At 40.3% G+C, this 12,141-nt stretch overlaps 1 long non-coding RNA gene across 3 annotated transcripts in view; it reads left to right on the top strand.

Annotated features, from left to right (window-relative positions):
- The window catches only part of LOC310907469, a 28,526-nt gene extending 16,606 nt beyond the window's left edge, over nucleotides 1-11,920 (top strand). The window contains exons 2-5 of one of the 3 annotated variants that reach the window (XR_014589626.1): nucleotides 6,530-6,840; nucleotides 6,876-6,992; nucleotides 9,599-9,723; nucleotides 10,522-11,920. This is a non-coding gene — a long non-coding RNA (uncharacterized lncRNA). Of the gene's footprint in view, nucleotides 1-5,271; nucleotides 5,656-6,529; nucleotides 6,841-6,875; nucleotides 6,993-9,598 lie in introns of those variants that run through there. The other 2 variants (XR_014589628.1, XR_014589627.1) reach the window with 2 other exon arrangements.
- Nucleotides 11,921-12,141: the final 221 nt, after the last annotated feature.

The raw sequence follows: 12,141 nt of genomic DNA, 5'->3' as shown, positions 1-12,141 counted from the left end.
GAGCCAATGTTTATGCTGCTCAGAGAGATATTCCTCAAGCCTTACTTCATTAATGATTTTAAAGCTTGTTAACCTGTTTATCTTCAAAGGATGGAAGCTTTTAATGCCAAATAAAGTGGGGACGGCATTTATATAGATTTTGATAATGAGTACAATTGGATCTGTGTTATAGACTAGGAGCCATCACGCATTCTTTAGTTGCTTCTCCTAAGAGGAGGGAGATTAGGCTGCAAGCATGGGTGTCTGAAACAGCATTACATCTGCTCACTCCAACCCATTGAGAATTTCTAATGTACAGCTCCTTCAAAGGAAAACAGTTGCTAAGATATTCAGTACTGGAGAATTTGGGGATGGCTTGTTATAGCTCCTGTGATCATTCATGGATTGCCTTGTGGCATAGCATAATTTTGTGAGTGGCTTAATTTAATTAAATCTAGATCAGCAAGGGATATCTTGGATATTGTGGAATCAGCTGCTTTCCATCATGAGATTTTAGAAAGTCTTATAGGCAGAGCAGTTGCAAAAAAATTCTTATATATCAGCCTACAGTGCTTTCTGAAAGACTTGATGTCAAGTTGCCTAGGTTACTCAAAACCACTGTCTGGCTGATTGCCCTTTGTTGTTTTGGCTTTGAAACATTCATTAGAATGGAAGGAAGTTTTTGCTTTTATTTTCCACGATTCACATTGGTGCTGTTTGCATTTCATATTTCTTTCTGTTTTGGTGATGAGGATGTTTGGAAAACATCCTGCTGGTCAATTGTTGTAAACATTTACCTAGCACTTTGCAGTCACTAATGAATTAATCTCTGTAATACTGGGTAAGTGTTATGTGTATTTTAGAGCTCAAGAGTGTTAATGAGACATACCTAAGGCCTTAAAGTGTGTCAGTAGTGTAGATGAGGATTTAATTTGAGAACATTACTGTGACTCACTGTAGTTAATGTGCAAGCAGTGTCAGTCTGTGGGTTTGTGTATGAGCCAGGATTTGCAGTATTACAGAGATTACATCTTTCTTATTGTTCTTAAGCAGCTTTTTCAGGTTGTGTTCATTTTCTTTTGAGAAGTGGATATTTTTGAAATCTTGCTTCTATATCACAGAAATGTTAATTTTAATTGAAAGGAAGTTTGATTTGCAACTAAAGCAAACCTTTAACTGTTTCAATATCAGTCCTAGAAGTTAAACTCCACAAGGCAAAAATCCCCTCTCCTTCTTCCACTGATGGGACACAGAGAGACAACCTGTTCCCTTTTCCACTTCCCTGTCTGCAGGGACCTCCAGAACCAACTTGTGCTGCTAAGCCTCACAGGGGTTCCCCAGTCTCACTCAGCAGAGCCACCAGAGCTATGGGTAGCACAGCCAGGAGGAACCCCACATCCCATCCTGTGTGTGACAAAGCAGCCTGAGGGTGAATGGACCAGGGGCTGAGCAGCACAGGAGATTCTGTCCCAAAGGTCTCTTTGCACTCTAACTCAGCAAGGTATCACCCCACTTTTTCTGGAAAGATGAGAAAAACACCCTTGTTTTATTCCATGACTGGCAGAATCACCATGCTATCAGCAGCTCAGAGCATAAGGCACCACTAAAAGTTCTGGTGTAGCAGAAAGAGCAGCTCATGGGGTACAAAATTCTTTCATTTCATATTTGCTATTAATTTGTGTTTCTGTTATTTAAGCTTACTGACGTGGGAATACTGTTGGGTCTACACTCACAGCCTGGACCATACCAGTTAAGTGTGCATGACTATGGCTGTGATTTGAGGGTTTTTCCCTCCACAGATACTTTATAATGCTTTACTCTTCCAGAATTAAAGGTAGAACTAAAAATTTGCTGAAAGAGATACACAGGGTGGGGAAGGGGAAATAATTTTCCAGTCACATATTACTTGTTCTTTCCCTTTTCCCTCATCATCATGTCCAGATGTTGCAAAATGAATTTTAGAGCTCAAAAATGTAGAAGTCAGGTTTTGTAGTTCAACACCTCGTTCAAAGGTCATTTATTTGAGTGAAGTAACAATGCCAACTAGTGGTCAGATCGCTCATTGAGAAGAGATTTGGTATTCTAGCAAAGAAAAAAGTAGTAAAAATGTATGTAAATCACAACAGCCTTTGTGACAATCGGACTACTCAGCTAAGAGAAAGAATATAAGTATTGATTTTTGTTTAATAGGACATTTCAATTAGTAACATAACAAGTGTATCATAAGGTTAATGACATGCTGTCCTTGGACAATGCATTAATACACTGTTATGCTTTTCTTTTTTTTCAAAATTAATTCATCCCATTCATAATCTGATCACCTGTGCTAATGACACCAAAACCAAAGAAAGGAGTATGCATTATCCCTGTCTTGTTTCACAATAGTATCTGGATTCTTCTTTTCTAAACCATAAATGTGCATTTGGGCTTGAATAACCCACTCTGGCTTCTGTTTGAAAGTCCATGGTTATTCTAATAACAAAGGATAATCTTCCAACATCACAAAAGGCTTTTGTCTTTCTCTTCTGCAGTCTGAAGTTTAAGTGTATATCAACATATCAATGTTGATGAGGTGCTCTGCCACAAGTTGCTCTTTATTTTTGTTGTTCCTTAAGGACTCCTTTTGCATCAAGATAACTAGATTTTGGGATATGTATGTAAATATTACTGGCTGTAATCTGGATGCCAATATATAAATTTAATTATATCTATATTATTATATTATTTATTATATTATTATTATCTTTATATATTAAAGACAAAACTGTAAAGCAGCTATTTGGAATTTTCACTTCTTTTAGGTTTTTCGGGTGGTTATTTACTTGGATCTTTTTTCCCCTTTCAAAACTGTGTCCTTCCTATAGTGTTCCTTCCTCAATTGTTTTAGAAAACTCATGTGCTGATTACCAAGACGATTTCAGTAGGTGGTGCAGGGAAAGGCACCAACTGGGAAGGCAGCTCTCTGGGATCTACACAGTGGTTAAAATTACACTATCTTTTTACTCTGCCTTAGCTAGATTTTTTCAGAGTCTGCAGTATGCAGATGCTGTGTCTTCAGAATCTCCATCCTGCACATCTCTTGATGTGTCTGATATTGAGGTGCACTATTCTTTCAATATGTAGTGTTCTTTTAGACATTCCCTGGAGCTTCTCCTAGAAATTGGCCTGACTACCTACCTACGAAAAGCTAGAATTGCGTGTTTTATCAGGTACTTAAGATTATTAGTTTTGCATTCATAACAATTTTGAGCATGCCTATGCCATTCATCATGTTTCATGGTTTCTTCAGATAATAGTTACCGTGTATGTTCTGTGAAGTCAGCTAGTTTGTGTATAGTTCTTAAATACAACACCTGTATTTTATTTTATCTAAAGGTAAGCCAGGTTCATTTCTCTGCTGCTTAGTGAACTTTGGATCGATTCCTTGATCTCAGGTGTTTCACTGCAGTGCTGAGATTAGGCGCTCTGATTCACTTTGAGCTGCAGAAAAATGTGGGTCATGCTTAAAGGAAATAATTGGGGGGCTACTTTTGGTTTGTGCTAAAGCTCCAAATCCTTCTTCCCCTTCTGGCAGGCTTCTGTACACACTGTCCCCTTCCACCATGGAATAACCCTGACAGAAAGCTCCCTTCTCCTTCCTGCAGCATCAGGAGTTGAAGCTGCTGCCTTTGTCTGTGACACTGTCCAGTGCCTGCTTATGGCACTGCTGAGTGTCAGATTAGTGTGAGCATCCTTATCCAATGTGGTACTTCACCTCTGCTTTCACCTCCCTAACAGAGACATACTGACCTTTGATCTTCAGATCACCATATCCTCCAAGGCAATTCTGAAGTTTCCCATGTGTTTTGGAGGAGTGTGAGGATGAATCCTGTCCTCTGGCTCCTCTGTATCCCTACAGGGTTTTTGAGTTTCTCAGTTATTGTTCTGGCTCCAGACCCTGGGGTCTTGGTTTTTCTCCTCCTACCTTGCTTGTTCAGTGCTGGCAAAGCCAGAGGGCATGCTTATATAAGCCAAACTTTGTTCATTTATTTTTTAATCTGTGACTACTTCGAAGATCATTTACTAATAACCTTCACAGAAACAGCTTTCTAGCATTACTGCTGACTTTGGAAGTCCTCCATGTTGCTCAGTTATCTCAGACCTGTTTTTTTGCTTTTTCTCTATTTGAATCCATGCTCCATGGTTTGAATATTGCTTTTATTCTCCACTTCAATTTTATTTAATTTCAGCTCAGAGACATCAAACACTGGCGGCATTTCTGGATATATGTATTTCCTGCTTTCTTGCCCTTTGTAGCCTGAAGGCAGCCTAAGTTCATAATTGAACTACAGGCAAGATGGGAAAAGAGAACTGTTTGTTCCATGAACTCAGCAGCATTAACCATTAACTATGCCCTGTTTATTTTTAATGAAGGAAGAAGTAGAAAAAGTAATAGCATCTGTCTCTCACCTGTACTGCTATGTGGCTTTTAAGGAGGTAGGAAGCTAGAGAAGAGAGACAGAAAGATGCCAGCATTGCTTCATGTGATCTTTTCTGCTTCTACTCCTGGAGAAAGGATTCCAAAATTTATTTTCCCCACCCCAGTTTTTGTCTCTTTCTTTCTTCCCTTTCCCATTACCTTGAATTATCAGCAAGTTTTAAAAGAAGAGGAGGGAATAGAAAGATGAAGCAGAGTTCAATCCACCATTCTGCTCCCCACTGCAGCCTTTCCTCTTCCCTTCCTGGCAGAAGAATGCTGCTTTCTTGCTTTTGGGGTTTTTCAGTTGCTAGGAATTCAAAATATTTGTGGCTTTTTAAAAAATAATTTTGGAAATTGCGTCAGTGCTGAGGCCCCGGGGCTGGAAATGCCAAGTGTTACCTAAGTGGAATAGTTGGCAGCCCAGCGTGGCACTGTGTGATAGGAGATGATCCTGGGGCAAGAGGAGCCAAGCACCAAGGGCAGAAGGCCCCCAGCTGTTCCTGAGTCACAGTCAGGCAGAGGAGCAGTGCCCTGATTGCAGAGGGCTGGTGGCTGAGCTGGACCTTTGTCCTTCATGAGAAGCAGCCCACACACTGATCTTGGTGGCAGAGGGAAACCAGGCACTAAATGGAGAGGAGAGCAGATGAGGATGAGAAATTTTGACTGGCAGGAGGCAATGGGTTTTTTGAAGAAGGACCAAAATTGAAGGAGACTCAACCAGCCTTAGCCTGTCATGCTTCCTCCTTTCAAATCTGCTGCTTGCCACAGGAGTCTGGGCAAATGTAATCACTTCTTTTTCCCCACCCTGTACAAAGCTGTCCTACCTGGTGGATTCAAAAATGAATGATTAGCAAAGTCAGGAAACAAGAAGACTTGTCATAGGAGTATGGAGAAAAAGAGCTCTTCACTGTGAAGTTAGTGGAAAAAAACAGAGGAGACGCCCCTCCCTCCCACTGGCATAAACATGCAACTCTGTGGAGTAACACACAAACCAAGAGAATCCTGCCATCTCTAGGGAAGGCTTAAGATGTTAAAATTCCCATTTTCTTTGGCATGTGAGAAAATATTGTTTGTTGTTTTAAAGTGAATATTTCAGTAGTTCCAGCAGAAGAATTTACAAATCTCATATACAATAACGAGGAGGATAGTGTCTGTGCAAGTGACATCTATGAGAAAGAATCTGGAGTGTTCAAATATGTCCCATTTGATGTAAAAACGTTAAGTTTGATAGTGTAGTGCTCTTTACAATATATTATAAATATATTTATGTATTTAAATGTATAAAATAGATATTTTATATATGTAAATATATAATTTATAATATATTTGGCTGTTTTGTTTCTTGTTCAGAATTTGGAAGCCTATTGTCAGTAGAAATGACCCTTCTTTCATTGAAAAGACCCTTTGATCTCTAAGAAAATAATTTTATCTTGTCAAGAAATTCTACTCAAGCAGAAGGGAAACCGGGTTTTTTAAACTTCTTTTCCTGTGCCAGGTGTCCTTGCTAACAGCTTCACTGCAGTACGTGCAATGGTCTGGCTGCTTTGCTCCTTGGCACTGCCTGACATTCTGATAAACTTTCGGTAAATCTGCACAAGATTAGTCACTTCCAGGGGGAAAAAATGTTCAAGAATATACTCATAAATATTTCTCAGTACCATTTTGCAACAATATACATAAAGGAATTCTCCAGTTGTCATTATAATGTCCTACAACAAGCACTAGGCTGCTGCAGTGCAGTTGTTCATACTTACCTCTGGGGAATTTTTTATGGCCTGTGTTGCAAACTTCTCAAAATCCAAACCAGAAATTTCCCCTTTTGGTTCAGTTAGGTCCCCAGTGGTTTGCCTCATTCTGTTTCCAAGGGTTTTGGGGTCCAGGGCCCCATTTCCTTCTGTTCAGAGGTGAAACTCAAATGTGATGCACATAGAACAGCTTGGTCTGTGTTTTTCCAGGTGCCTTGGAGAACAGAAGTGTAATGCAGACTTAAGGGAGATGGGACATGCTGCTCTGACCCCTTCTACCTTTCCAGGGATTTGCAGAGGGGAATGCTGACCTGGCTAAAGTTTCCTGCCCTATTTCTTCCTCTAGGCAAATCCACTTCTCTACCCTTCTCCTATGATGAATTAGAGACAGATATCTGGACTGCAGAGACTTTTATGGATAAATGTGGCTATACTGCATACTATTCCTCATCTTACTATTTTCTTTTGACAACACTTTTCTTGTTGACATCTGGTAAGTGCAGACTGAACTTTTGAAATCCTGCAAGGACAGCCAAGAATAGGGAAGACTTTGGCTGACCACCCAGCTACAGGGAAGGAATATAGCAGATGGGAATATCACCAAAGCAGAGCAGGAAGAACTAAAAAGGCACAGCAGATTTGGTGATCTGAGGCAAGGTGGGAAAGGTTTGCAGGTAGGTGAATGCTCAAAGTAGGGATCCTGAGAGCCCCAGAAAAACACTCCATGACATCACATTCCTAAGCTCCTGAGAAACACCTGTCTGGATCTCTTGGGATAGTGGGTACAAATGAAAACCTGCATCACTAAGGTAATAAATATCTCTGCTCTAGTGAGAAATGTGGATTAGGAAAAACCTTCACTTGTTTTTATATTTCTATTTTTAAGGTTTTGGTTGGGTTTTTTTTTGTTTTGTTTTGTTTTGTTTTTTTTTTAAAGTAATATACGAAAAAACTGAAGCTTTTGATGCCAAATTCTGTCCTGATATGCACAAATATGACTTTTGTTGACCTTTTGAGGGAGAGCTATGGACTTCACTAAATACAGACAAGAATTGCATAGGCTTGGAGTAGGAATGATAAGTAACTATGAGAGACTTCAAGAAATTTGTTACCAGCCAGAAGTACCTAATGAGCAAAAAAATGATGAGTTATCTCAAGGATGGTGTGTGGAATAAATAAAGACACAGTAAAGATATAAATCAGTAGGATCAACACATCATCACACAGCCAAAGAAATAGCAAAATGCTGGGAAAAAAAGTCAACAAAACCAGAAATGTCAGAAGGGCAACAAAAGGTGTGAGAAAAAAAGGGCTGAAGATTATGAAGTCAAAGTAGGACATTTATAATTATGTCAGGGACAAAAGGTCTGTCAGAGACTGCTTTAGCCAAGGGGAAGTTGTTCATGGATACCCTAGATAGTGCTGGGAAATACTGCAGTATCTTCACCTCAGCATGCACCAGGAAGAAAAGGAGGAGACCTGCCAGAACAAAAAGGACTGTTTTGTAGCCCAAAAAATGGAAAATTCCTGAATACTCTGTCTACTCAGAGCAGCTGACAGAAAAATATAATGGCTCACAGGGCAGTGCCAGGACAGAAGGAATCCCCCTTTACTTCCCAAAAAGGCAAAGATGAGAAGCAACAACAGGAGGACTGGCAAGAGCCAACAGCAATATCTTTATTGTCCCAGCACATTATGGGTCAGGGCAGCTCTTTCCTCCCTGTCTCTATGCATTATGCATAGTGTGTGAGTTCTGTGGGTTTGGTTTTGGTCTTGTATTTTTTTAATGTAATTGAATTTAATTTTGTGTGTGTGTGTGTAAAACCTTAGGATTTAATTTGAGGCCTGCTTCTGCTTGCTCTCTTTATGGTCTCTCCTTTGTTTAGGATGATTACCTGCTCTTACTAAGGCAGCACAGAGTGCTCAGAAAATGCTGAACTTTATGTTCAGCCCCAACATCCCCATTTGTTCAGGCTCTGTGTTTACCCTAAATCTCTGGAGCTCAAATAAACAAAGTGATATTATATTTATAAATAAAACTGTGCATGACTAACTCATGCATCTGATGGCAGAAAATGAGGTGACATTTGAGGTTGCAAAGCTCATAGGCACAAAATGAGAAAGGTTAATGAAATTGCACGGGGCAAGAGGGTTTATTACTTCTGCCTCTCCTGGACCATCATCCGTGAAGAACATGGTAACAGAATATGTTGTTTAACCACGGTATAGGTATGGTTCAGGCATGCAAAAAGGAAACCTCTGGTTTTTCTGCTTGTACTCAAGCTTTCCCCTGGTTTAGGAAAAGCACTGGTAGGCACCCAACAGTTATTAGGTGTGCTGGGGATGCTGCCGTCACCAGACCCTTGATGGTGGAGGTAAAGCAAAGGCATTAAAGCTTCCATTAGCAGGGCAAGTATAGCACAAGCTTCTGCTCTTTGGATACCCTCCCTCTGACCCTGAAGTCTGCTAAATCTGTAAGATACTTAATTGCATGACTTACTGAGAATGTCCACTTTATTTCATAACTGAGCCCGTCTAACTTCAGTTTCTGATTATTAACTCTTCAGTGAGCAAGGCCAATCTCAGAAGAAAGAGACTTCTATGCTGTCTGGACATCTTTTCCCTGGAAATTAAATCAAGATTCTTCAAGGCTTGCAATCTAAATTGCTGCTCTTTGACACTTGTTTGGCAATTGAGAAGGGCAGGATTCAAAACAGCATCTTAGAGGTGAAAGGCTACATATCCTGTTAGTGGGAAAAATCATCTACAAAAGCAATGGTATTTGTCAAGAGCCTAGAGAAGATCTGACATCAGGAAAAGCCTTTGTGAAGTCCACTACAGTAACAGAAATGTATTCACCTTGATTTAAATCATTCTTTTTACAGTAAAGTCTAAAAATTGAGCAAGATAGGGTTACAACTTAAGTGCAGGAACTGTGACAAATAACAATTTATATGAGGAAATGGAAGTGCCACAGGGATTGGGTTCCAGGGCAAACTTGTCTTGTGAAAAGGATATGAAGTTAAGTAATGGTCAAATAAAGCAGGGCTTTTGTTGTTTTGTTTTCAATATTGCTTAAAAAAAATAGTGACAAAAAGGAGAGCAGAAGTAAAGGTCTGACATTCAAGAAAGTCTTGCTTGTGGTTAATATACCACAGAAATTGCTGAACAGTTTATCCTTGTGAAATTAATTCCTCTGGGATGTTGTTGAGATGATGAAAAATATGCGAATTATTGATTACTTTGCCTCTGAATCAAACCTGCAGGAATGAAAAGCTAATATAAGTGATCCTGTTTGATGGAGAACATTTTCCGAATTTTTGCTCTTGAACCATTTCTCTTTTAATAGTTACTGGATTTGTTCTGTTTGTTTGCTTGTTTGGTTTTCTTTCCTTGCTCTGTTTTTTGCATGCAGAACAATAAGAACTCAACTAAACTGTACTCTGGTGAGGCTTTCTCCAAAGACATCTGAACTGTTGCAGATTAAAAGTTGAGGAGCTGGAGAAGAGAAGCCAACTGCATCTTTCCCAGTGCTACTTGGTTGGTACCAAATGACTCCACAGTAGTTCTGCCACTCTTTTTATTAGGCTTCAGCAGCTAGGAAGTTGTATGTGCACAAGAGGTCAGGCACTTTGCTGAACTTGCTGTTTTTATTCTCAAATCATGGCCCTCCTGCTCCATTGAACAAAGATGGTCAGGAGTTCCTGGAGCAATTTTCCAAATAAAAGATGCTTTTTTTGTTAGCCAAATATATTGCAACAATGTTTCAGCAGAAGATGTTTCCTGTAGTGTGGTAATTTTGATTAACATGCCGAGAGACCTGCAAAGGGGCAGAGGCTGGGTAAGCACAGACTCCATCACTGTGTCCCTTGAGTGGCCCAGTCGATCTCACATAGAGACTCCAGTCTCTGGTAAAGCTGCTCATTGAAATCCAGGCTTGCCTTGAATCAAGCAGAGCTATGATTTGAATGAGATATTTCTCTTTGTTTTCTTTCCTTTCCCACGTGAATGCTCCGATTATTTTAAGGCATTTCTTTTTTTTTTTTTTCTTCACCAAAAATAATTTCATCTTCCATTTAAAAAATACTGAGTTTGCCCCCATATAGAAAAGGAAAACTGAGAGCAGAAGTTTCATAATTTTTTTACTAAGTTTTAGTGCTAGACATGTTACAGATGTGGACCAGAAGGAGATCCATGTTTGGGCCTTCAAGCTTCTTACCTGAATTTTCATGCCAACAGAGAGCTCAGTTAATTTATTAAATGTAGGTATTTTTAAAGGAAGGAATAATGAACTGCCTTTACCTTGCTGCCCTCTTTGAGCTCTGGCACTTTCCCCAGGGATGCCTTTACTACATGTAGCATATCCTGACGGAATGAGCTGAACATGGAAACCTCCACATATTGCTGGGGACAGCAATGCACAAGAACGTTCCTTTGCAGGTTTTGGAAGTGCCTTTGAGGAGAAAATCCCTAAGAACTCCCTCCCTACCCATTCTGTGGTTTCGACAAAGCAACTTGCCTTCCTAACTTCTTCCTAAAGTTCCAGAAGGATTTACTCTTTAGCAAGCTCGTGGTATCGGATCTGCACAGCTGAAGGTCTTCAGGGTTTTCCCCCTACCTGCCCAGCAGCAGCAGCAGCAGCAGCAGACTCCTGACTGCCCTGCAGATTCCCGGGAAGAGGATGGAGCAGCCCTGCAAACCCCTCCGCTCCCAACAGCGCCTTTTTGCTGCCACCTAGTGGGCGGTGTGAGAACACAGACTCGTACGGAGCTGGGTGTGAGAACAGGGAAAGAACGCCGAGAACTGCGTACAGAAATTCCCCCTGATCTCGATTGCTGTTCCAGGGCCCTCACCCTGCGTTAACAGGCACACTGATAATGAAGCACCTAAGCCCTTGGCAGGTGGAAGTGGCCTTGGAAGCCTCATGGCCCTGCTGAATGCTGAGGAGGGGATGGGAGGATGAAGGCTGTGGCCAGTGAACGTGGATTTCATTTTTCTTCCATCAGCTGAGACTGGAGAACAAGAAAACACAGAACAGCAGGAAAAGGAATCGACTCACTTGTGAAGTGAGGCTGAGATGGCAATGTGGCAACTAAAAACAGGGGCAGATTGTGATAGGTCTGGAGACAGGGCACAGGTTCATTTGGCTGTAAAGCCTACAGGTGTATACACAGTAAATACACCCATAGTGCAGAGGCCAGGCTGGTCAATCTAGGAATTTTTCCCAGAAATAGACACAGACACTGAACTGAGCCAACCAAATGGGACTTAGCATTGGGCCTGTACCTTCTATGAAGAATCCTGGGCCAGATACTTGCTAATGTGTGCATATGCAGTATTAGTGATTTTTATGCACCAGCTGACATCTACTGAGAACCTGATCAGTTCTGTCCTGTTGATTCCCCATCGGTTTTGTTGGTTACTGCATGCTAAAAAATCTTGGAAATTACATGAAGCAAAAGTAATGTTGGGATAATTATGTGTTTATTCTCCCAAACAAAATCTTCGTATTTCATGTACATTATCCATATTTACATTGCATTTCTCTCCTGAAAATCACTTTTATTCAAGAACACAAATAAGTACTAATACCCAATGTTTTAAAACCATGGCCAGCAGAACAGTTTCTTTTAATGAATATGGAAGAATCTTTCCTAGCACTTCAATTTAAAATGTTGATACTGAGCATTAAACAACAAAACAAAACAAAACAAAACAAAACAAAACAAAAAAAACACCACCCAACCAGAATACAGAATGCTTACTAAATTTCCTCTGGAAAGAAGAAGCAGTAGCTGGAAAACCTGAAACTGAAACTGAACTGTGAAGTCCATTTAATGAAACACATCTTACATATAAAGGAAGACTTGATCAGTTTTTGTCTTAATACCTCACATGAAGTTTTAAAGTAAAGGATTTTCTTGGAATTGGTCCAGGGCTCTGTCTTCATTATCCCAC

Source organism: Zosterops lateralis (genome assembly GCF_965231275.1).
Source record: "Zosterops lateralis genome assembly, chromosome: 3".
In the NCBI taxonomy this organism is placed as follows: Eukaryota; Metazoa; Chordata; class Aves; order Passeriformes; family Zosteropidae; genus Zosterops; species Zosterops lateralis.
This window is presented reverse-complemented; position numbering and strand designations above follow the sequence as displayed.